Consider the following 27,065-nt stretch of genomic DNA (forward strand, 5'->3'; position numbering starts at 1 on the left):
ACTGTGTATAATGATGTCGTCGAGATAGGCAGCGGCGTACGCGCAATGGGGCCGGAGAATCTTGTCCATAAGACGCTGAAAGGTGGCGGGAGCCCCGAATAACCCAAACGGAAGGGTGACAAATTGGTGCAACCCAAACGGCGTGGTGAAGGCCGTTTTTTCTTTGGATAATGGCGACAAGGGGATCTGCCAATACCCTTTTGTTAAATCCAGTGTCGAATAAAAGCGAGCCGAACCTAACCGATCAAGCAGCTCGTCAACTCGGGGCATTGGATAAGCGTCAAATTTCGACACTGCATTCACCCTTCGGTAATCAACACAGAAACGGACCGAGCCGTCTGTTTTAGGGACTAAAACTATCGGGCTCGCCCAGTCGCTATGCGATTCTTCTATTACTCCCAACTCTAGCATGGCCGTTAATTCATCTTGAACCACCTTTTTTTTGTGTTCCGGTAAACGATAGGGGCGGCTGCGCGCCACTTCCCCGGGGACCGTTTCGATAAGGTGCTGTATGAGATTGGTGCGACCCGGCAGGGGTGAAAACACGTCCGCGAAATCTGCTTGCAACTTGGCTACCTCGGCAAGCTGCCGTGGCGAGAGGTGATCTCCCCCAGGGACCAGAGCGAGCGGGTTGGTTTTGACAGCTGCTTCTGGCCCGAGATCATCCTCTGCTGAAATTGTCACGGCTAACTCAACCGAGGCCACCTCATTCCACCGTTTTAGCAGGTTGAGATGATAAATCTGACGTGAATTCCCTCTATCCGAACGCACCACCTCATAATCGAGATCCCCCACTCGCCGTGTAACCACAAACGGTCCTTGCCACTTCGCGAGTAATTTAGAACTGGATGTTGGAAGTAACACAAGCACTTTCTCTCCCGGTGTAAATTGACGCGCTCGCGTACCCCTGTTGTACAGCCGACTCTGTCTGTCTTGAGCCTGGAGCAAATTCTCCATAGACAGCCGCCCCAGAGTGTGAAGTTTTGCTCGAAGGTCCATGACATACTGAATTTCACTACGGCTGTTTGAAGGCCCCTCCTCCCAAGCCTCCCTAATGACGTCAAGCACCCCGCGGGGCTGACGACCATAGAGAAGCTCGAATGGGGAAAACCCTGTGGAGGCTTGTGGAACCTCCCGCACTGCGAACAACAGGGGCTCGAGCCATTTATCCCAATTTTTGGCGTCCTCCTTAACGAACTTACGAACCATGGATTTCAATGTGCGATTAAATCGTTCCACCAAGCCATCTGTTTGTGGGTGATAGACGCTGGTGCGAATCGATTTAATGCCCAGTAGTTCGTATAGCTCGCTTACCGTACGTGACATAAACGCCGTGCCCTGGTCTGTGAGGATCTCTTTGGGGATCCCCACTCGGGAGATCACCCGAAACAGTGCGTCCGCCACACTCTTTGCGGAGATTGTGCGTAGCGGCACTGCTTCTGGGTATCGTGTTGCATAGTCCACGAGAACTAATGCAAAACGATGCCCGCGTGCTGAGCGTTCTAATGGCCCGATGAGGTCCATACCAATTCTCTCGAAGGGGACCTCTATCAGTGGTAAGGGACGCAATGGCGCTTTAGAAGTGGCCGGCGGATTTACCAGCTGACATTCCCGACACCCCGCACACCACCGGCGGATGTGCTCGTGAATGCCCGGCCAAAAAAAACGGGCCATGAGCCGCTCACGTGTCTTTGCTTCCCCCAAGTGGCCTGCCATGGGACTACAGTGAGCCGCCTGGAAAAGCATTTCCCGACGGCTTTTTGGGACTAATAATTGGGTTATATTCCTATTTGACTGGGTATCTTGGGTCACCCGATACAACCTATCTTTTATTATGGAAAAATAAGGGAAAGAGAGCGGCTGGTCAGGCTGGAGAAGCCGTCCGTCGATGGTGCGGACCCGGTCATACACGTTTTTAAGCGTCTCATCACGAGACTGCTCCAGTGGAAAGTCATCTAGCTCAGGGGACCTGAAGTCCGCCCTCGCTCTCGTTTCCTCCGAGTCAGCCTGTGAAGGTCCCGCAACTGCATCGCCAGCCTGCGCCACCGCTTCTCCGTTTCCCTGCCCTGTCTCCCAAGAAGCATCCGCACACAAAACCCCCAATAATTGTGTAAAAGCTGGCCAATCTGTCCCCAAAATCAGCGGATGCCTAAGGTGGGAATTAACCGCCACCTTCATTCTATGCGTTTTCCCCCGAAACTGAATACTAACCGGCACTAGAGGGTAGTCCACCACATCCCCGTGCACACACCTCACTTTAACCTTGCGGCTTGTATCCAATGCCCTCTGTTGCATCAGGCTTTGATGGATGGAGGTTTGGTTACAGCCCGAATCCACCAACGCCTGATATGTACCCCCCTCGATACTCACAGGTATTTGGTACAGTCCAGCCTGATCGGGGGCGGCCGCTGGGGAGTCGGGAACCCGGATCAATGCTCCCACTTCCATCATTGGACACCGGTCCAGAAAATGCCCCGGGTCCCCGCATCTCCAGCAGGCCGGCCCAGGCCTTCCCGCCGCCCCAGCGGCAGAAGGATGGCCAAAAGATTGGTGGAGAGAGGAGAAAGGGGCGGAGGGACCAGTAGCCCCTGCGCCCTCCCGTGTCCCTGGTCTGTTCCCCTGGAAGGCCCCACTCCGTTGTGGGACACGAGGGGGCACGTTACTCCGCGACCTGGGAACAGGAATAGGGCGAGAGGGAGAGGGATGGGAAGGAGAAGAGAGAGAGAGGTTAAAAAGGGGCTCGCCACCCCCCGGGCACGCCACCAGATGGTCTTCAGCCAGCTGGATAGCCTGCGTCAGCGATGACGGGCGGTGGCACCGGACCCACTCGGCCGTCCCCCGAGGCAGCCGAGCGATGAACTGTTCCAGTACCACCAGGTCGACCACTGCTTCGACATCGCGATCCTCCGCCAGCAACCACCTGCGGCAAGCATCCCGGAGCTGTTGGGCCATCACGAAAGGCCGGCCGCTGTCCCCCAGCTCCCTTGACCGGAAGCGTTGCCGATGTTGTTCGGGGGTACGGCCGACTCGCTGAAGGACGGCCCGCTTCAGGTCGTCATAGGCCAGGAGGTTCGCTACAGGCAGCTGTTGGGCCGCCACCTGTGCCTCCCCAGTCAGCAGCGGAATGAGGCGCACCGGCCATTGTGTGCGCTCCCAGCCACACGCCTCCGCTGTTCTCTCAAAGAGATCCACAAACGCCTCTGGATCGTCTTGTGGACCCATCTTCATCAGCGGGACGTGCGCTAAGGAGGGGACTGCTGCTGGGGTGCCCTCCCGGCCCAGAAAGCTCCGGAGGACTCGCCGGTCTTCATCCTGGGCTTGGACCAACAGCCGGAAGCGATCCTCCTGCTCCAACTTGAGGTCCATCAGCGCCTGATGTTGGGTTTGGTGAAGACCGGCGAGTGACTTCACCAGCTCCGCAAGTGGCGTTGCTGTCGCTGGCTGCATGGCGGCGTGCCGGCTTCCCTGTCCCGGGTTTCGGCACCAGTGTAGAACAGTTCGTTAGATAACGGACAAGGAAGTCAGGGGTGGCGAAAAATGCTCTTTATTAATTCAAAATAAAACACGATAAACAAAAGTAAACTGCGGCTCGGCTCTCTGCCTTTAAACATATAACCGCACACAGACTGCTCAGCTCTGCTCTATCCAAGATCCAGCCTCCTCTCGCCGGTCTGCTCGGCGCTTATAAATCCTCTCTCCCCCAATCACTGGAATTACAGACAGGTGTCAATCATTAATCATTTGACCTCCTTATTACCGCTTGTCCCCACATTCTTTCTCCCGCTGCAGTATTTTCGGCTTCCCACGCCCCCCTCGCCACAGTCTGCAATGGGACGAATGCAGGGATCATGTGTTCACGTTCAGGTACTTGCATGTGCGGTATAGGAGAATGTAAGTGCACACTTATGTGCGTCTCTCTGGATATCTGTCAGTGTTCATGCGGTATGTGTGTGTGTGTGTGTGCCTGATGGAGGATGTAGGTGTTGCGTGGGTTGGCTTGCCATTGGCTTTCCTCCCCATTTCAGTAAGTCTCCTCTCTCTTTTTTTATTCTCACGCCCTCGCTGTTGCCAACCACAGAAAAATCTCTTCTGCTGTTGTTCTAACCATCTCTTCCCACCTAGAGCTGAGCACTCTGCGCCGAGTCTTCTTGTCTTCGTGTTTATATTTCACTCTCGCCGTGTCTCATACAGAATACATTATGCACAAGAGTAATACATTCAATGGAGGGTCTCTCTCTTACACACACACACACACACACACACACACTCAAACACACACACACACACACACACACACACACACACACACACACACACACACACACAGGGGTGTTTTTGTGAAAAGTGTTTTCATCCCTAAGGTGTAATGGTTTTTATTCTGTACAAACTGTATATTCTATGGCCCCTCACCAACCCTACACCTAAACCTAACCCTCACAGGAAACTTTGTGCATTTTTACTTTCTCAAAAAAACTCATTCTGGATGATTTATAAGTGTTTGGAAAAATGGGGACATGGGTTATGTCCTCATAAGTCACCCTCTCCTTGTAATACCTGTGTCTTACCCATGTCATTATACAGAGTTGTGTCCTGATATGACACAAAAACAAGAGCACACACACACACACACACACACACTCACACACACACATTTGCAGAATCAAACATCATATGAAAGTTTTCAGCCCGGCTCTGGTGTTAGACGTGAGTAAATGTCCCTCTCTGTTTATGTGCATGTGTTTGTGTAGACGGAAATCTCAATTAATTCATCTAAATATAAACAATATGAAATAGTTCCCATAGCAATATAATCGAACTAATCAGAACAGACAGTGAGTGATGGTTTAACTAAGTTTACAAATTCTGTTTTCTATGATTTAGATCTCAGTGTTGTGTTTGCATGTACTGTATATTAAATGTAGCGTGTGATCAATCTATCTGTCTATCTATCTATCTATTTATCTGTCTGTCTATCAGTCTGTAAGGTTAAGTTGTGGCTTAGTGGTTAGAGAGTTTGTCTCCTAACCCTAAGTTTGTGGGTTTGAGTCTCGGGCTGGCAATACCACTACTGAGGTGTCCTTGAGCAAGGCACTGAATACCCAAATAAATGGCTGCCCACTGCTCCGTGCGTGTGTGTGTTCACCATACTTGGCTGTATGTCACTGTCTGACCTCCTTTATTATTAAGTTACCAATGTTTAAAACTAATACAAAAAATGTCAGGTCTCTTAGTAAATTAAGCTTTCTTTTAAAATGCCAAGGAATGATAATTTGCGTTCATACATGTGTTGTGATGCTCTCCTGCAGTGATCTGACGGTGATCATTGGGTCTGCAGTAGCTGCATTAATATTTCACCCTGAAGGAGTCTGAAGACACTGTAGTGAGCTGCACTGGCCAGACATTACAGCTTTTCTCAGTCGCTTTGATGCATTTTTTCAAATCAGAAATTAGATTTTCAGAACTACTCGTACAACCTCCACATCATCTAGTCATCTGTACACATCATAAAACCAGTTCCCCATTCTTTTGAACAAGTTGCACATTTATCTGCGGTTTACTACACTATCAGTTGCTAAATACTTGGTGCTCAAAATGTATACTGTATATAGTTTTCTGTGCAATAGTCTTACCCCTCTAAACATCTAGCATTAGTTCTGATAAATAGTAATAGTAGTAAGTAGTACTTTCCGATTTTTAGTTTATAAGAAGTAATAGCACACTTGAATAAACTTATTTCCGTAAGGGTATGCTTTCCAACTAAAGATTCATGAGATAAACCTTTGAGCTATTTCAGAGAAATGGTTTATCATTGGTTTTTACCATTTATCATTGATCTACATTCTCTTCATTAGTCAAGATTCACTTGCACAATTCATGCCAAATTTACACAAAGACCTAATGTTCCAAAGATTAAATATAGTGTAAAGCCTCTACTTCTGCAACAACAGCAGCTCTAAAAGTAATGAAACAATATCTCTATATAAAATATTGTAACAACTGAGATAAGCATTTTTAAGTAAGAGATCACTCAAATATTTAGAAATAACTGATTCCAGTCTCAGTTGGAGGAATAGTCAGGTGTTGATGCTCTTTATATTACATCAACATAGAGTAATAAATACCTCTTTGAATTGGGTTTGTGGATGCAGAACAATACAAAGAATCAGTGAGAGAGAAAATAATGCATGGGAGAGGAAGAGGAGTTGGATCAGAAGAAGATAGGTAAGAGAGAAGAAGAGGTAAAGAAGGGTGTAAGAATGTGTGCTGGACTGTTTGTTTGTTTGTTTGTTTGTTTGTTTGTTTGTTTGTTTTCGCCTCTTCACGTGTGGAACCTATGAAAGCTTATTTCTGCCATGGAATATTATTGTGTAATTGTGACTTTGATTCATCTCACAGTTCTGACTTTTGACTTTTCTTTTAACTTTTCTGATAAAGTCTGAATTGCAAGATGTAAAATGGGTTTCACTTGAAGGTAACTAAATTACAAAAAACAATGGATTTTTTTTTTAACAATTAACAATTCTTATATTGTCTATGTAAGTAGAACTGAAACAAGTATGTCAAACATGTAGAAGAAAGTAATGCAGTTTTTGTAAAGTCATCAACTGTTAGTATTTTGACAGTCACTGTTCTATGATTGACTGTATGTATGTATGGATAGAAAAGCAGTGCTGATATTTTGTCTAAATTACTCAATTTTGGATTGTGTTTGCTGTGTTTTGATAGAGTTAGTATATGTAGAAAAAAACGTATTCAGCATTTTGAAATGTAGAGTTTGTATTTATTAAACAAAATGTGGTTTTGGCCAAAGTTGTGTTGCTGTATGAAGAGTTTATAAAAAGTACTTTACGTATTGGTAAACGCTTGTAAATATATTTGCGCTATACTCCTAGAATCTGTGTTTTCATTATTATACAGTAGAGGGCGCTATTACACATCTTCTGCACAGAATGTCCGATTAAACACAAGTGAAGAAGATAAAAAAACATGTCAATGGATGAAGAGGTGATAATTACAGTCGAGCTTTGGGGTGTTGATCGACTCCATCTACATTTTGATTATCATTCTGAATCCAATTTATAGTATTTTTTCAGCTTTTTGTTCAAAATGTTATTTCTTTATTTTTTATTAAACTTGCCAATATTAAAGTGTTTTAAAAAAAGAATGCATGAAGCTAGAATAAAATGTTTTTGTTTACAAGCAGATTCCTGTTCTTTCTTTGGATGTTTTGTATGTTCAGATATTCACATAACAAAATATATACAGATTAAGAACTACTGTAAACAGTGATGTGAAGTTCACTTAATATACTTGCAGTATAACACTACTAAACTAGTAGTTTACTGAAACTATACTTCAACGTGTACAAAGTATTTAATTAGTAAACTATTAGTATACATATAAGTTCACTTTTAGTGTAATTGCAGTACAAACTACAAACATAGAGTTCAACTAGTTGTGTACTCAAAGTGTGCTACTGTTATACTTAAAGTGTACTTAAAAGTATACTTTTATATACTAGAATGTGGGCCAATTTAGTCCCAAGGAGTATTGAAACAGTACACTTACAAGTTTACTACTAGAACACTGATATTTGTATACTTGCTACATAAAAAATACTGTACTTAAAAATATACTTGAACTTTACTTAAGTAAACTAAGTAAAATAAACTTGAAGTATACTACCTTTTGGTAAGGGTATAATGTGAAGGCAGAGTACAACACAAGAGTAACAAATTCTGAAAATTTACTTATTTTTTATTTTGTTATATTTGCGCCCATATTTCTTTTTCCTTTTCCTGTTTTTTGTTGTCGTTTTTTTGGTCAGATGGCACAGATGTGTTCATTATAAAGAAAATCTCTAAATACGCACAATCAGAAAAAGTCCAGATCAAAGGGTAAATCAAATAAGAGAAAAAAAGATCTGCACACTGTTACGTTCCCCTACTGATATGTTCATTGACATAAATACTTTCTTTTGAGAGATGAACTATAGATTTTGAGTAAGTTACAGGCTTTCGCAGGTTATCCATTGTGTGGTGCTGTTTGTACGAATTGTTTTGAGAAATGCACATACTTGTTTGCAAATTTTATGGATGATTTGAGAAATGCACCAAAGCGACTGAGAAAAACTGTAAACACTCTCACTTTCTCATCTCAGGAATAATACGACATCTAGTACGTGCATGCATGCACAATCAAACACATATGTTCTGGACTGAAATCTTTCTCACACTGATTCATGTCTACAGCTCATCAATTTTTCAGTGTTTTGGAATGACCTCTGAACTAACAGTGATGCACTGATTACCTCTTAACCAGTGGGCTGTTTTCACAACTCAGTTGCATAAGTGTGTCAAGGGTGGTGTGTGCATTTGGATGTAGTTCTGTGTTAAGGGTGATTCGTTTTAATGATTCTTGCAATATTTAAATATGAATCCACTGCAATAAATATATATGTACTGTTAGTTAACATTTATACATTTAAAGATACATAATTAATATTTTTATTGAAGATGAAATGCATTGCTATGCTTATCATATCCATCTCAGAAACAGACCTGTGACCCATTTCTGGATTGTGACCCACAGACTGAGAAGCACTGGTGTTAAAGTGTTACCCAAGCTCCTCTGGGCCTAATGATTCCCACCTCTGATGCTCAACAGTTCTGTAATATTGCATCGTCTGTTTAGTCTTAATCCAGGTCAGACGGGTCATCGACGGTGACTGGAAATCCTTCCATCCATCAGCAAATGGATGTGTGTAATACTCCAGGGAGGAGACGCAGAGGGGTTAAATGCACAGGTGGAGCGTCTCAATCAATGTAATCGACTGATTTAATTGACAGTGCAGAGAATGATAGAACACTACCTGTTTGCTTCTCTTCTTTCTTTACTCAAATTTACTAGCCTAATAGCTTTTTTTCTATTCACTGTTTGACCTTCTCATTCTGAACATCATCTCAGACCTCAAAAAACAGAAGGTTAGATCAACTCCCTTAATAAACTGCTTTATGGATTTGCACATAATTGCTTTTATTCTTGCCCCGTTGCATTTATGCATTTGGCAGACGCTTTTAAAGCGACTTACAGTGCATGTGTTCCTTGGGAATTGAACCCACAACCTTTTTTGCTGCTAACACAATGCTCTACCACTGAGCGACAGGAAGTTTTGAGTTTTATTTAGCGACTGACAATGATGCCTTCAAAGTAAACTGTTTTCAAAGTCTGGAATCACCATTTTTATTGCTCATATTAGAAACAGGCTACTTTATGTAAAAGTACAAATGTAGGCAATTACAGTTAGTCTGTATTTATGTTTGTACTTGAGTTGATCTAGCTGTTAAAAAAATCATACTAAAGGGGTCAAGAGAGTTACATCAAGCTGTATCTGACTATTAAATTGGATTAAAGACAATAAAAGAAGATATGCATGCATAATTCCCAATATCAGAATATTCTGGCAAGGTTCTCTCAAAGTTATGAGCAAACATTCTTCCAGTAATGTTACAGTTTTTCTCAATCGCTGTGGCACGATTTTTAAAACAGTCGTAACATTGTCTGAATTGTAAAAGCAATTGTCACAACATGTCTGCAAACGGACCCAAGATTTAATTACTGTATGTGTCCATCTACAGTATGTGAGGACGGAAGGAACCAATTACTGCAGAAACTCAATTAGATTCATAGTCATAGGATGAATTGTAATACTGTAGATTGAGAAAAAAAAAGCAGATAGCACAGAAAACCAGCTATAAAGACGTCAATCTCACGTCATGCCATCCCTAAAAAGGAAAAATTATTCAGATGAACGGAAACATCTTTACCCGAGTGACCTGGTCCACAACCAAGCGGATGAGAGTTAGAGGCAAGACGTGTTCATTTGCAAATGATGCAACTCATTAAAAATAGACTTTCTTTGGATAAAATGAATAAGATGACCCTAAGGATGCATATTTACTGTCAATGTGCGTGGGTTACCTCAAGCTTTCAGTTTAGGAGTGCAGAAGTGGTTCTGTCTCAAACGCTGCCAGCTAGATCACAAAGGTCAAGCTGTTTTCCCGAGCAGATGTAAAAAACAATATATATAAGATTCAGATGCAGCCAGCATTAACATGGCTACAAATAAAATAAAAATAAACATATGACCGCCGGGTTCTAGAAGTGGAAATAATACACTGGAGAACAATTGTTTTTTTAACACACTACTTTAGGTTGCGCGGAAATAGAGTCGAGATGTTTAAAGGAATCGTTCATACCAGAATGGAAATTCTGTGATTTATTTGTTCACTCGTATGTGTGAATACGATAATGGTTTTTCTCCCTTTTGAACCTTGGCTGATGTAGTCACCATTGACTGTCACTACAGGAAAAATAACTGCATGAGGATTTCTCCAGGAAATGGGTTTGAAATGACACACGGGTGAGTAAAGGATGATGAGGTGAACTATTCCTTTAATGTTTTCCTGGAGTCTCCGTTCTTCTCCTCTGCAACTCAATCGATCCGTTTGTCTCTTGAGAATCGCCCTGCACACCATGGCTACTAAATCTTTACTGATAAGTGCACTTCACATCCAGAAGAATTTGTGTGTCTACAGTGCACAAAACAAGCACAAGCATATTGGCAGAGTTTGGGGATTTTGTTTTTAATGAATACCATTGGAATTATCATTTTAATGAATACCATTGAGCATCTTGAAACCTCTCAGCCGTCTGTCACGCATTCTGCATCAGCTCCTTGGAAAGGGTAATGTCGACATCGAGGTTCAAGTGAAGCGGTGCCATTTTTCTCTTGGAGACGCTCAGGGTCTCATTTTTGCCATGAGAGGTTACGGAGAGCAGATTGCATGCTGCCTCTTTCCTGGTCTTCCGTATTATTTATACAATTCAGATGGAAATGAGAAAGATTTGGATACAAACTTACCGAATATTACTCCATTATTTACAGTGTGAGAGGCCAACAACATTGAGAATTAATTGAGATCAAATAATAAATACAGTTACGCAAGAAAGCAACATATAATTTAGTTTCATATACTGAGTTCACCAAACTAAAATTTGACTTAAAATAGTTCCTTGCCACAGTTGACACTGATTGTCTAACATGGGATTTATATACTGTATGATGTAACATATTAGAAAACTGATTATAAAAACATGCATCTAAATTTTTGCCAAACTCCAAAAATGTACCTATACTTATATTTTACTGCAGTTTCATGCTGAAATTAACACCAGTAAAACATCAAGTTTTATTCCTTTTCACACCAATTGTGATAACTAGGCAGATTAATGGTGAATAAAGACTTTTTGCATGCTTCAAAAAGCTTTCACCATAGTGCATAATTTGTCATTTTGATGTTTGAATCACATAATCGAGTCCATATATATGGCTTTTCCGTCAAAGTAAACTTGCTTGTTAGTGCACCCGGTGCAGGTTGCTTTGGTGATGCAGAGCACTTGGGTACGAGTGTCGTGAAACACAAATACATGTAGATATAAAAGAGCTTAAAGACTTGTATAGAGGCCAGAAAAAATGCCACTGTTGCTTCACAAGGTGTAAAGGTGTGTCTGTTTTGGGCTTTTGGCACCACTCACTGAATATTTCACTTTGAACGTGTCATGAAATGTGCAAGAAATTTTCAGAGGCACAGTTGAATAAGCTTTAAATTAAAATCTTATACCTCATCACTGCATTATTATTCTGTAAAAGTGGATTTTAGACTGTGCATTGTGTTATTTAAATAAAATTTACTTGTGCAATGTATTTGGCATGAAATGCAGGACAGAGGAACTATGATTTTAAGTAGAATTAATCATAGATTTGACAACGGTGCCCTACTTCTTGAAAGCCAGAAACATTCTTTACACATGCATACTTGAATGCTTTGTTGATAAAGCAGCTCCACCTCTTCTAGCAATGCAACATGTTGCTATATTTACATTTCAAAACATAATGAATGCACAAAATTGAGCTGGAGTAAAAGACACATTCTAAACATATTAGTGTAGATGTTTTCGGTCTTCATTTTTTACCTTTATTTACTATTGGATTAATATAAAAAGCTCAGACTGTGACTGTCACTTAAAATGACAACCACGGGGAGAGTATTAAAAGGTCACTCTATGTTTGAAATGAAATTCACACACAGAGTGTAATGTAGGAGGATTTTTATGATTCGATATGGTGGGGTTTAGTGACCGTTTAAAGCTCAAAGGCACGGACGGTTGACCTTTCAACAGAGAAGCTTAACCAGTGAACCTTCGTTACATCTCGCCGCCAGCGAAGCTTTGACCCACATCAAAACAACTCCCAAAATGGCCATTTGAATCGCATTCTGTGTCTCGTACTAATGACTGTTTTTGGCTTTCCATGTGCTGTGTTGAAATTTAGTCAACCTTAAATTTAGCAACACGATGTTATTCCAGGTCCTGTTGATCATCGAGATGATGCACAAGTCTGGATTCAGCACTCAAGTCTAGAGGTCTATTTAGACTTTTACTCAACATAATACGCAGCAGTTTGTCTCTCCGCACCTCCTTGAATAATGCCGTTTCACATGATGGCGAGAGAACACACTTAGGTCATTACGGCCACATTCATCAGCTCCCTACCAGTGCTGGGCCGAACGGAAGGAATGTTTCTCCAAGAATTGTTTGCAACTTTCTGTTATTTGCAAACCGTACACTTGTGTAACTCGGCTAATCCCGGAGGAGATCGCGGTGGTGATGTTTATGTTTACGGATGTCTGCCGAATGCTGGGAAGGGTTTGGGAGGAAATCGCTCTCAGCAGTTATGGGTTTGAGGAATGCTGATTGAGATCTTTTGCACAATCGCAATGCTGTTGTTGCTACAGTTTAAAATAAGCATGACATATTTAAAGCCAAACGCAGTGGCACAACGTGCTAATTAGACGGAAGTGAAATATTGGAAGCATGAAAACTGACATGAAGATCCTCCCATGCTGTTTGTGATTTCCCAACCTATATAATAATGAAGTGTTGAATTTCTGTATTACACTCTTAAAAACAAAGGTTTTTTTGGCATTGATGCCATGGAAGAACCATTTCTGGTTTCCCAAAGAAGCTTTCCGTGATCAATTTAGTTTTCTTAGTGTGAAGAACAGCCTAAAAAGCAGCAGATTTAGACATTTTTGCCAAATACTACTTGAATAAGATTGGTTTACCTAAATGTTAGTGTGCTACTTTTCCATTATTTTTCTATGTAAATGCACTAGACGTCTGCTATGACTGTTGTGATCACATCTTTTACAGATGGACCAATCAGAAGACACCAAAGGCAGGGCAAGCCTTGCAAACGTTTGTTTTGTAGTTGCAAGTTGGCATGGCAACTGCTTTATTTTATGGCAACATTGCGGAGGAGGCTTTCTGCGCAGCGCTTAAAAAAAACAACAAACATTTCTGAGCACTGCGTTTTGCATTTTTAAGAGCAAAGATGTGTTCTATGTGAACTGACCCTTTCAAATAAAGGTTCTTTATTGGCACTGTTGGTTCGGTGAAAAAAAGGTTAGTTAAACTCTGAGAAAAACTGAAGCATTCGTTGGGGATCCCAAAATGGTTGACAGTAATTTTCCACAGCACACCACACCCGGAAGCCAGGGATGAGGTGACTGGGTTCTGACTTCGAATAATTTAATTTGCTCATGGCATGTGCACTGGAGAAAATAATAGTATCAGTGAATTCCGGTTCATTCCAGGAATGTTTCGTACACACTACCCATCTTCTGATTACAAGAAGAAAATCCAGACGTGCTCGAACCAGTGACTCGTCATCAGATCAATATCCTTCAGTCCATTAGGTTATTTAGTGTGTTTAGGCATACAATGGCTATATGATAAACGACCATCCTCGTAACACCTATCAATACATTTTTGCAATCATTTATATCTTAAAGGTTGCCATTCAGTCACTTTTAAGTTGACGTTAATTAATGTTCTGCCAACTTAATGACGTTCCTCAGAGACAGAAATGTTGGCACATCAATTATTTTAATGCAGAAAGTCTTGATTAAGGGTTCGACCAAGTGCTAAAACATTAAAATTCCTAGTTCAGATGCCTTAATGAATAACATATTCATCATTTTGGATCGTTTCTGCAGTTTTTTTCTTCTAAAGTGGATTTCTTTCTCAGGTTCCAGCATGGGGAAGTGTTCATTTATCAAATGCAAAACCTCTGAGGTGATTACATGCCTTGTATACTTCATGAGTTGTCCCAATTAAAGTGAGGAATTTCTTACTGTATTTCAAGTGGAAAGAGATAAGCTGGAAAACAAATACATCTTTATAGCTTACATCTATTTGTCATTTATAAACACAATGTCGTAACCATGTTCAATTTAAAGTTATTCATTTTTTTACGCTCAGAAGAGATTACCTTTTATTATGCAGTTCTTGTTTTCCAGTTACGCTTAGGTGATAACATGTAAATTAACCTATTTTAATCTAAAAAATATAAATTATTTTACATTTTATGACTAATCTATGTGCTCCATTTTCTATTACACGTTTACATGTGTATATCTACATTTAAACTTTTATATATTTATATAAATGTACATAAAATACACATTTTCCCTATTTTTTGTACTGCTGCAGCATTATTTAATCGTTTCATGTTTTACATTGTCGTTGTAAAATCTATCCCACATAAACCCGCCCATAACGTCTATAATTTATCATTATGGATTATTCTAACTTTCATAATATCATGGCACAGGGGCCTCTTGGCACACAGGGCTCTCTCTGACTATCTTGACATGTAAACTGTTGTGGATTCATCCGTGTGAAACTAATCGTCATCATCTGAGATGAACAACAGGCCTTCAGCTTGTTGATTTAACAGCACTGTAGCCCACATCCATTGTACCCTCAGGAGATTCACTGTTGTTTCCACGGCAACAAGCAGACCCTTGCCCTTCCCAGGGCTCCTGGCATTCATTTGGGTCAAACCAACTCAGACTGTAAATAGGGGGGAACCAACACAACTGACACGACAAGTCTTCTGACTAGATATCTTAAACTACATTTGACAGCAGCTTTTTAAATTCCTTAATGCATATACATGATCAAATGAGTTGGTATATAAAATACACTTATGGTATAATTATGGTTTCAAAGTATCAACCTCCCCCCTTTCCCAGTCACATGACCTGGTCCCTCCTCCCACGAGCTGTCAGAGCAGCTTGTTGCGCGAGCAGCTTTTTGGTAAACTAACTTGAGTTCGGCGTTAAATTCTAAACCAGTTGCCTGACAAATCCCGCTTGGCGTGGACCGACAAGAATGTTCGCCTCGGTTAAACAACAAGCCTTAATTCCCTTGACTTAACGAGTCATCTGCCGCAGTTCCCATCGAGCTCTTTTGCCGTCTGCGTGATTTGTGGTCCAGAAACGGCGCAGCAGCGGCAGGTCGTGGTAACCAGGTAAGCGGCAGGTTCAGTTCAAGCGTTTTTAGGTGTCGACAAAGTAGCGTGATGTGTTACTTGTAAAGCACAGACGATACAATGTGTCAAGTGTTGATACAATCTGTCATTGCAGAGGAAGCGCGTTTTGCTAGCGTTGCGTTCGTCGCTCAGTGATGTCGACACGCGTAAATGTTCTGTGTTTCCTTGTTGTTTCCGAGCGAGCTTTAATAAAGAGTTACGGATAATAATAATAAAGTAATGTTACGCGATAGAGCGCGAGAAGTTTCCAGGTTTGCGTGAAATGCTACATCGGGAACGCTCGCGTAGTGCTGGGCCGACGTGAGATCACCGTGACATTGAATTTGTTAAAATCGATTAAAAATGCGCGTTGACAGCTCATTCACTAGGATTGCTTTAGTTGACAGCTGTTGCCTTTTTTATCCTCCAGCGTCATCGCTCCGTTACTTCGTGATGGGAATTAATTCGAATATAAATCACGTCGGTTCATAAATCGTCCGCCGAGTTCTGACGCGATTAGAAAGACGTAAGAGTTTGTTTCTGAGCATAAAACAGAATATAAATGATTATAATGGTTGCATTCATTAGCTTGGCTAAAAAAAAAAAGAAGAAGGAAAATCAGCGTTGGCAGCTCGTATTTCACACTTGTTCGTGTTGAAATGAACAACATTCGCGTCATCGTTCCTTGATGTTTATTTATTAGATTTTTTTTCACGTCAGGTTATAAATAATCAGTTTGATATTTAATTTAAAATAATTACTTTTAGAACAGTTTTTTTTCTTGCTTTGACGCACACGCAGATTTAGAGATAACACAATAACACAAATTATGACGATGCGTTTAGAAATATTTGTTACTTTAGACTTCACGTGCTTAATTCTTTTTTTCTTTTCTTTTCTTTTTCTTTTTTTCTTTTACCGCGTCATCGCTGCGTGAGGAGAATGAAATGGATCGTTTCTGTCTGGAACAGGTACTTGATATGCACAGATTGACACGGTGCACCCATCAAGACTAGTCCCGTCATTAAACCGCTCCCAAATCCCGCGCCACACCCGTTGCGCGCGCCGAGCACGTGAGAGCACGACAACTAGTGCACATCATCATCATCATCATCACCAACACGCAACTACTAGAACGCTTTTATCATGAACGCAGCTGTCAATGCGTCACTTCCCTAATTTAGTCGCGTCGCGTCTCATGGTGTCTGTTTAAAAAGCATGAGCTTATGATTGTACAGTGTCTAAACAAGTATTATTAGTTAGCTGAGATATGCAGATGAAAGGTGCTGAGAGACATAGATATGGAAGAGGATATATGCTAAGATGCTTTGCTAAAATCTCAATAAGCATAATGCAAGTATGACCCAAATAGCAATCTAATTCCATGATCTCATTTGTATTTGCCCTCGCAGCAGGTACTGCACCTTTCTCGTTGTTTTAGTAAATGAAGCCTCTGTCTGATAGTCTGCGCATCGTGGTTGTTCAATGCAGGATAATGGTTCGTGCTCAGCGAGGATGTCTAATGGGGATAATTAGTTACCTTTGGGTTTTAGAAAGCTGCGTTATTTAGTTTTGCATCGCAGTGTGATGAACTGTTTACTGTAGACATGTTTTAAAAACACAAAGAGCATAGATCTGCAAGAAATCGTGTAAAAGATTAAAATGTTAATTATTAGTATTGCATTTTAAGGAGCTTAAGTTATGCAAAATTATTAAATGTCTCTCACATATTAACAAGTGTTAAGTATGATTATATTGTAATGGTGTTTACATTGCAAAGCTATTAAAAATAAGTATTGTCGTGCAGACTAATGCATATACTGCAATTGCATTCATTTGGTACAATATATATATATATATATATATATATATATATATATATATATATATATATATATATATATATATATGCTGTTATAGGCCAGTTTTGAAATGCAACCCTCAGAAGATCCCTGACCTACAATTTTGTATGCAAATGTAGTGGAGGTTAAATGCAGATGCATTTGCATCAGGCTTGTCCCATGCAAAAACCTTTAAATGAGTACTTATGTGAATTGTCTTTTTGTATTTCCATTATTAATTTGGCAAATGCTTTTATCTGAATTTACGCAGAGCTGGTTGCAAAAGAGAAATGCAAGCAATGAATTGCAAGGAGCTTTAAGGACAGTTATGTTACTGTTAATACACCAGGCCTTCTTTTGGTTCATCTGTCAAATAGCTTCATCATGACAGATCGGCATGCTGCTAGGAATCGATTATAGTGTGAAACGGGAAGCTCAGAGGTGGCTTACATTTCTGTAGGACATTAGCAATGTGACACATTTGATAAAGTAATCATTAAACAAACTTGAAATGGTGATATGTAATAAAATAGCTATATTAGTCAGAGTTGCCCAAATAAATGAGGAAATCTAGAACTTGTATATCAAATATTTAGGCTTAATGTCTCCATCTGTAAACAGTTAGATAAGCTTAACGTCCTCTCCGAAGGCAATCCATGGGTTTAGGCTTCATATCAGCAATTATGTGTCATGGGTTTGTTGAATTATTTACTAGTGACGGTTAACGATGCTGAACCTTGAATAGGAAATAATGTCAACATTGCACAGTTTAATTTCCTCAAGTTTCCTGAAAGATGCATTAACAAAACTGTTTTTTGTTAAAATAGCATTGCCTAATTGGACCAAAGCAAACACACAAACCCTGTATAATTATCATTTTTTAAAACTTCCTTAGCGAGATGCAGGTGTGTTAATCATTTTACCGAATCATTCAGCCTTGATTCTACATGTCAAATGAGCAATTTGAGCAATAAACCGCATTAAGCCAGTTGGGCTGTTTAGTGTAATCACACAGAGTTGACTGTCAGGGTTATCAGGGTTAGTTGGCAGCCGCATTGAGTGCGAGTGTGTGTCTCGCCTCATTGACGTGTAAGCAGTGCATTGTTTTAACATCGCTTGCCATTGCTTTTGTAAAAGCACTTTGGCTGTCACATAATTGCAGTGTGCCTGCGGGAACGTGAGCCCCTAAAAGCACGAGGCTACAGCTGTTCTATTGATTGGGATGGAAACATTAGTGTGAAGCGGCGTCTGACTCATCACTTCTACCCCACTGCATCATCCCTCACGTGACGCCGAGAGGCTTCCTGTCACGAAGGTAGGGAGGAGAGGACGTGTCCTCGTCGCCCTACGGTAATGATGCTCATTGTCATAGCGATGGGTTGCCAGGGGATGCAGAGACCTTGGAGGCAGGCAGAGCTGCTGTGTTTGACGGAGGTATTAGACGTGCGAGAGAATTCAAAGTGTTTCTTTGTTGCGACATCACAAACCCTTCCTTGAGGGCAGATGCGCTTTGAAACGGCCTTGAAGGAATAGTTCACTCGTAAAAGCAGATTTTGTCATCATTTACTTTCTCCAGTAGCATTCCAAACTGTGTTATTTGCTTTCTTTTGGGAAACACAAAATAAGACTGTGGGAAGAAAGTTCATGCTGCTCTTTTCCATGCAATCAAAATGCATGGTGTAATTGAAGCCGTCAAGCTCAAAATGAAAAATAAGCAGCATAAAAATAGTCCTTTTGATTCCTGCACACTATTTAAAGTCTTCTGAAAGCATACAATAGATTTGCATTTGAAAATGAACAAAATTAATAATGGTGTTCAATGAATGATATTCTTCATCTTCACTGGCTGGAGCTCTTAAGTCTTAATGCTGCTTTAAATATATCACTCATATTTAGTAATATTCGTTTTTATTAATTTTTATTTATGTTTTATTTATTTTCGTATATAAATTTAAACTAAAATGAAATGATAAATGTTGCTTTGGCTGCTGGCTGATTTCTTTTTTTAATAAAGTGTGTAAAAATGACACCTAGCCTTTTCTGACACGATTCTGTAGGACATTAGCAATGTGACACATTTGATACACGATTTTTGATTGTGTATGATTAAAATGTCTCCACAATCTGCTTTTGAAGAAATATCGTTGTATCATGCTTCAGCGTAACATCTATCAGCTGCAGTTCTGGCGTCTTCGCATCAATATTTAGATTTGTTAATTCAGTTTCTCTAATGCCCCTAATACACCTACTGCACCTGGGGAATAAGTCACTGTTTGTTTTATTTGTATATTATGTGTATTTGTTATCTGTATCTTTGTTCTTATTTTTTAATAACAAAGATAAAATAAGAAAAAAGGTTTAAATCTTCACCCACTTTGTCCTAAATATATATATATGTGTGTGTGTGTGTGTGTATATATATATTTATGTATATGTGTGTGTGTGTGTGTATATATATATATATATATATATATATATATATATATGTGTGTGCATATGTGTATATGTGTGTGTGTGTGTGTGTGTGTATATAAATGTTATATACCAATTTAAGGATCCATAAATCCTCTAACTCACATCTTTGCTCCCCACAAGCAGTGGCAATCAACAGAAATGCTCTTACCTCTTGTATTGGTGAAGGTGCAGTCAGAAGTTTAGGAATCCCCCCCACAGGTGTCCGTGCTCACTCAGCCAGGTCCGTGCTGCGATGGGTCTTTGACAGACGTTTTCTTCAAGTTCAGAGAATAGGTTACTAATAATAAAATACTCAGAGACTTGTTTAAAAAGAAGTTTAACGCATCACCATTGGGAATGGGTTTGCTTTATTAAAAACAACTCATAAGTTGTTTAAAAAAATTAAAGTGATAGCGAGAAGTCTTCACTTCGAAGTGCTGCTTGAATGTGTTCCAAACATAGCGCTTTATAGTCGTGCATAAAATTTGCATTAGTACAATAAGTCTCCTCCCTTGCATATGTCATATACCGTAAACACAAACACACACACACACACACAGCTCTCTGCAAGTAGAAGCATAGTTATCTATTCTAGGATACGTGACTTGTCACAAGAAACAAGTTCATAGGAACAGAAGTTCAAATAAAATAATTGCATCATCTTTTTAAAGCAAGCTAATCTATCTCTATTTTAATCTAAACAACCGCAACATCTTAAAAGCATAGGCCAGGCATATAGCAGTTTCTCAACTACATTTGAGACAATTGTTGAGATAAAATAAAATATAATATACCAGTCAGCTAGAAGTTGAGTCGTGCATCTCCTTGCAGAACCGTTGTACAACATGCATGGCAGTTTTAACTGTTGAGCAACACCTGATTTCATCTCTGACAGGATGCACACTTAAAACCGCTTCTAAAACTTGAAAGATATCAGAACAGAAGTCCGTAATCTCAAAGATCATTTGTTTAAAATTGTAAAACCAAATTAAAGTCAAATCAATCATTTACTTTAACAATCTCATATTTTTCTTGTTTAGCACTTCCTGTTTCCTAATTAATTTTATTATTGTCCTTATTTTAAAAATTCTCTGATGTTCTAGCTGCATCTTGTTTCCCTCGGCATCATTCTTTTCATTTTCATTTAACTCTGAGTGTTTAATATGTAATTTACCGGGTTCATTATATATATATTATATATATATATATATTGCATATATATATATATAAATATGATGATACAATAAATATGAAATCCCCCTTCCCCTATACATATCATTTATTTTACCTTGTAAGGCTTTGTTTTTAAAGTAGGGAAATTAGTTTGGCTGTACTGCTCCGAAAACTTGCATAGTAAAACCAACATTACAAAGAATCGTGATAAATTCGTGATATTCCTAAAAAAAAAAAAAAAAAAAAAAAAACTGATATGATATTTTTTGCCATATTACCAATTGTAGTACATTTTTATTACTTTTTTAATGTTTGTGCAGTTTTTTATTAATTATTATGTCTGTTTTAGATTTCTTTTTTTATACGTTTAAGCTATTTTTATATTATTTTTTATATTATTTTTTTTATCTAGCAACTAGTTTAAATAATTAATTGTTTTTCTTTTTATATGTAAAAATATAACGTGTAATATAAAAGTATTTTATATTATATAAATGTTTTTATATAGTTATTTCAGTTATCACTTACATTAAGTTACAAAAATATATATTTTTTATGCTTTTAGGTTTAGTTGACCTTATATAACCTTATATAAAATAACCTTAGTGATATTTTAAGTCAAGTTTCAGCCGTGCAAATTATTATTATTTTTTTGTCCACCACTTGGCATCACATTGCATAGCCTGTCCACACCAAAAATTAACTCAACCAATATCCAGCTTCTCATGCTTATTGCACATTTTAAAGTGCCAATGATTACGATTTTTGGAGCAAACGCTATACATTCAGATTTGTATTCCACTGAAGAATGAAAACCAAGCTTGGAGCAACTATTCCTTCAAAGTGCCAAATGTTTGCACATAGTTTTTCGTTAAATATTTCCAGTCATCTCCAGTGTGGAGTTTGGGAATGGTGGGGAAAATATATCAATCATCAGTTGCCAGGGCATACCTCTAAGTTCAGCATTCAGGAGTCTGTCATCGGAAGCTCTGAGGTCAGCCTGCCAGTTCAGAGACACTCGGCCAACAACAGAGCCTCAGAGAGGGAATGTGGGATGCTATTGGCTAGACTGCGGATGGGCGGCCTCTTTCCGGAGGCACTCTGGCAGGAAGGGGTTGGTTGCAGGAGAGGAGGGGAGGAGTGTGGGAATGGCTGGAAATGTTTCAGCCAGATAGTTGAGCAGCCAGCAGACGCTCTGGTGCTTTCTGCGCTGTTGCTGAGAGAAAATCCCTGTCTCGGCATGGGCCATTCGTGCAGGGATTGACAACGGTTCATGTGGTCGTTATATACCAGGGGAGCGTGAAGTGAAGGAGTCCAATTGTCGCAGCAGGTGAGCAGGAGAGAGAGAGAGAGAGAGAGAGCAAGTGAGACGTGGAGAGGAAAGAGGCTTCGTTATTCTAGCAAGGTGGGAGGAGTTGGGAACATTTTATCCTTTAGAGTTCTGTCTGTTTTTCCCAACACGAGGAATTTTGCTGCAATGTGCTGCATGCGGGCAGGGTGTGGAAAGAGAGGGAGGGAAGTCTGAGAGGAGGTGTGGAGTTGTGTCAGTAAGTTACTCTGCCTTTAACCCATGTGTATCCCAAATCCTAAATCTTTCCGGTTTATTTCAGTCGGAACATATCTAAAGTAGTTTCAGGACTGATGTGTGTCTCAAACCGAAGATATATTTGTGCAGCTTGCAAATATTTAGGTTTTTCTGCAATTCCAAGGAAATTATTCCGAAAGGTAATAGTGCAGTTGGATTAGCAATGGTTTTATGCAAATTTAATGAATGCCAGTATCTTTCATGTTGGCCTGATCAGACCTCCGGTTTAACTACTGTCCAGACTTTAAAAGAGCAGGAACCTACGTCGTGGCAGGAAAAGGCCGCATTTGTGTTAAACATTTGGCAAACGTGTTGGGAGGAAGAGCGTGTTTTTTTTTTTTAAAGAGAGAGACTGACTCTGCCCTTCCCAGTTTTAAAAAAAGTATGAAAACGGTCCACTGACTCTTTATTAGCCAAAGCCTTGAGAGCAACAGCGCCTTTCTGAATCGATTCGAAACACGTTAGACAGACTCCAAAAGGTAATTAGGCTGCACCTTTTAAGACTTAACAACTGCCAGGCGTGTTTCATGAACAAATTACCCTTTATTATGAGTCTATTTTAGCAGGGGCGCCGTATTGCGCACTTGTAAAGAGAACCGAGACTTTGTGCCAACATCTCCACGTCAAGGCGAAAGTTTGTTTTAGAAGGGAGTGAGTATTAAAACTCAAGCTCATGTTGTGTTTTCATAACTGGGGCAAGATTTTATCCTCCTTCACCATCCTTTGAAGGTAGGTTAGTGTCATAATTAGCTTTTTCCTTTGGTAAGTTGTGGGATAGCTAGTTTTTGAAAACACAATGCAAATGTTTGTCAGTCGCTAAGTAGATCAGATCTGTGTCTAAATGATCTTCTTAATTAAACTGCACATCAACTTCACACAGCCAGAGGATATGAGTGCTGTACCAGCCAGGCATGGCTGCCGTCCACGACGCTATAAATAACTAGAGACGATGATCTGGGGGATAAAAGCAGCCTTGGTGTTATGAAGATAATAACTTGGGTCACCAAGATTCAGTTTTGCATTAAGGCTATTATCATATGACAGACGCGTTTTTGCTGAACACATTGAATCAAGGCTGCATCCCTTTCCAAACTGCATGTGCAGCGATTACTGTCTCATATCAAGCCTTGCAGACTTGCGGATTGTTTTAAATATGATCATCTGTTTTTAATTACATTATTGTTTGATTGTTTATCACAAGACTTTCCTATGATCACTTTATATTCATTTAGATGAAACTAATGATGGCAGTGCGTGATCTAATTAATGATTAGATTCATTCGCTCTTGACTATGAAGATATTAAGCTCTTTTAAGTTGAATGATTAAAATGGCTGGTTGTGGTTATTTAAAATAATTTGCAGGTCCAACTGTGGAAAATGTGGCCTCGTTTTATTATTGTGATGAAGCCGCTACTTCCAAAACAGCTATCGTCTTGACTCTGTCCTTGGCCTCTATGATATGTTCATGGCATTGTACAAAATCATCAGCAATGAAAAGCATGTTTTTCCCAAAACAGTTCAGTATATAAACCCTGCAGCTAATTTAATTGTCAAAAAAATCAGATTTTAGAAAAATTAATGGATCCAATCACTACAAACAGTATCTACTGTAGCATATCGTGTGCTACCAATTATATATTTAGGTTAAGGTTGGGGTTCGGGTTAGGCTTTGCATTTAGTATTTGTTCCAGTGTTGGGGTTTGCACTTAACAGGGTTGGTATACTGAATCACGTCAATGAAAACCAATAACTTTAAGCATACTGTAATGGTCAACAGGACAGGAGGCTAATTAGATTTGGTGAAGTCCAAAAATTATGAAAATGTCTAACAATTCAGCATCCACCTCCTGTGCAAATTAAGAGATGACCAGTATTATGTAATGCCAGCTGGCTTAGGCAACCCAAATCCTGATCTGATGCCATGAAGGATTACCCCACATTCATCCTCTGCATTTGGAACCGTTATTATTAAAACAAAAGAGGCTGTTTGAATGGGCAGAACCAGTTTGGAAAAGCCGGCTCTTGTGGCCCCAATGCAAGTTCATTGGTTATACTCTACTTTTTAACTTCTCAACTAACGTTGTAAATGAGATCGTTCATATGTTTCATCATAGATGTGGAATTTATATTAGTTTGCCTGCTTGTTAATTAGCAGATGCCTTGAATCAAATGGTCACGTTTCTTTCTAGAACTCCTTCAGAACACGCTAAATGGTTGGACTAAAGTGGCAGCCTTTGTATTACCAGTTTACCTAATTTATCACAGATTAATTAGCAACCTAGTTATGTCCCACACAAGTATCCCAAAAGGTTACGTTGTTCATAGCCCATTTTACTTTTTTGTTTGAGAGCAGAATTCAATTTGTTCCCCATATGAATTGGATTGGATTGTGAAATGTGGGCTCTGTATAGAGGTTAGAGGGAGAGGGGCTGACATGTTAGAGGACTTGATGATGTCACCTGAAAAGGCAAGTTGTACACCTATTTTACTTTTGTGAGTAAAAAGTAGAGTAAAAAAAGGAGCAGAAATGGATTTTATCCATTTGAAATTTGTGAAAATTAGAGTCCGGTGAGTCCGAAAAGAAGTTAGTATTGTTTAGCTCATTGATTGCTGCCTGTGGAGTGTTGGTCCACTCCTCTTTGATGGCTGTGCGAAGTTGCTGGATATTGGAAGGAACTGGAACACACTGTTGTATACGCCGATCCAGAGCATCCCAAACATGCTCAATGGGTGACAGCACACATAAGTGCTGGCCATGCAAGAACTGGGATGTTTTCTGCTTCCAGGAATTGTGTCCTTGCAACATGGGGCCATGCATTATCATGCTGCAACATCCTCAATAACATGCCATCAATAAAATGCACCTGTGTTCATGTCCATAGCATACGCCTGCCCATACCATAACCCCAGCGCCACCATTGGCCACTCAATCCACAACGCTTTTAAATTGCATGCAACACATTTAATTCATGGGCAACATGGACATGGTGGACATTCCTGCAGTCAGCATGCCTATTGCACGCTCTCTCAAAACTTGTGACATCTGTGGCATTTAGCTGTGTGATAAAACTGCACATTTTAGAGTGGCTTTTTATTGAGGCCAGCCTAAGACACACCTGTGCAATAATCATGCTGTCTAATCAGCATGTTGATATGCCACACCTGTAAAGTGGATGGATTATCTCAATAAAGGAGAAGTGCTCACTAACACAGATTTAGACAGATTTGTGAACAGTATTTGAGAGAAATGGGCATTTTTGTGTACAAAGGAAAAAGTCTTAGATCTTTGAGTTCAGCTCATAAAACATTGGGGCAAAACATAACTGTTGCGTTTATAATTTTGTTCAGTGTAGTAAGAGGACTTGATGTCATCTGAAAAGGAAAGTTGTTTGCAGCCTGCTTTACTTCTGAGTTATATGCAGCAGAAACTGATTATATCTATCTGAAATGGGTTGGATTGTGAAAAGAGGGCTTTTTATGGTGGGCAGAGGCTAAATCGTAAGATGTCTTGATGATGTAATTTTAAAAGGAAAGTTGTTCACAACCCGTTTTACTTCTGTGTTTGAGAGCAAAAAATGGTGCATAAATTAATTGTATTCATCTGAAATGGATTGGACTGTGAAAAGTGGTCTCTATATGGGGAAGTCGTGGTCTAGTGGTTAGAGAGTTTGACTCCTAAAACTAAGGTTATGGGTTCGATTCTCTCGCCGGCAATACATGACTTATGTGCCATTGAGCAAGGCACTGAACCCCTAACTGCTCCCCGGGTGCCGCAGCATAAATGGCTGCACACTGTTCCGTGTGTGTGTGTGTGTGTGTGTGTGTGTGTGTGTGTCCACTTTGGATGGGTTAAAATATAGAGCACGAATTCTGAGTATGGGTCACCATACTTGGCTGTATTTCACTTCACTTTTTCACTTTTTATATGGTGGTTAGAGGGGGAGTGGCTAAAAAAAGGACTTGTTGATGTCATCTGAAAAGGAAAGTTGTCCCCAACCCATTTAACGTATGTGTTACAAAGCAAAATGGAGCAAAAATGTATTTTATCCATCTGAAATGGATTGTGAAAAGTGGGGTTTATATGGTGGATAGAGGGGGATGAGCTAAAAATAAGAGGGCTTTATAATGTCATCTGGAAAAGAAAGTTGTTTTAGAGGCAAACTTATCTGTACAGCTCGTAATGGTGGCTCCCTGTTGACTTAGATTGGTTAACTTTAATTGCTGATATACTCTTCCCTGCAGTGATGTAAGGTCTGATATTTAACTTTTTTCTGCATCTGTGGAATGCCCGGCTTTGCTGTTCAGCCAGGCGTTCTCCTCTGGAGCCACTAATCATTTTGGGGAAGGGCGGGGGCGTATAGACAGCACTAATCTCTGCAGGTCACAACAAGGATAGCGCAGCCACCTTCCTACCTGCACACCATCTGTCCGCCCTCATCAGCCTCTGACTTGCAGCCATTCCTGCTCCGTTACAACTATCTGTCAAAGCTTTCACTTCTCCCAAACCCTGAGTAACTGCAGGGAATCTGGTGACTTGGCAGACTTTAGCACTTTATTGGCCACTGTTCTTTA

The 27,065-nt window shown here is 40.1% G+C and overlaps 2 protein-coding genes across 16 annotated transcripts in view; one reads left to right on the plus strand and one right to left on the minus strand.

Moving 5' to 3' along the window:
* LOC127948473 (2-oxoglutarate receptor 1-like) overlaps positions 1-20,676 on the minus strand; it is a 32,813-nt gene extending 12,137 nt beyond the window's left edge. The window contains exons 1-2 of one of the 2 annotated variants that reach the window (XM_052544927.1): positions 20,529-20,676; positions 19,904-20,009 (exon numbers count right to left, since the gene is read on the minus strand). The gene's annotated coding sequence lies outside the window, so the exon portion shown is untranslated. Of the gene's footprint in view, positions 1-19,903; positions 20,460-20,528 lie in introns of those variants that run through there. The other variant, XM_052544926.1, reaches the window with a different exon arrangement.
* The window catches only part of LOC127948470 (muscleblind-like protein 2a), a 64,518-nt gene continuing 52,621 nt past the window's right edge, over positions 15,169-27,065 (plus strand). For 6 of the 14 annotated variants that reach the window (XM_052544916.1, XM_052544920.1, XM_052544914.1 and 3 more), the window contains exon 1: positions 15,170-15,439. The gene's annotated coding sequence lies outside the window, so the exon portion shown is untranslated. Of the gene's footprint in view, positions 15,440-22,047; positions 22,313-22,864; positions 22,972-27,065 lie in introns of those variants that run through there. The other 8 variants (XM_052544912.1, XM_052544908.1, XM_052544924.1 and 5 more) reach the window with 7 other exon arrangements.

Source organism: Carassius gibelio, chromosome B1 (genome assembly GCF_023724105.1).
Source record: "Carassius gibelio isolate Cgi1373 ecotype wild population from Czech Republic chromosome B1, carGib1.2-hapl.c, whole genome shotgun sequence".
Taxonomy (NCBI): Eukaryota; Metazoa; Chordata; class Actinopteri; order Cypriniformes; family Cyprinidae; genus Carassius; species Carassius gibelio.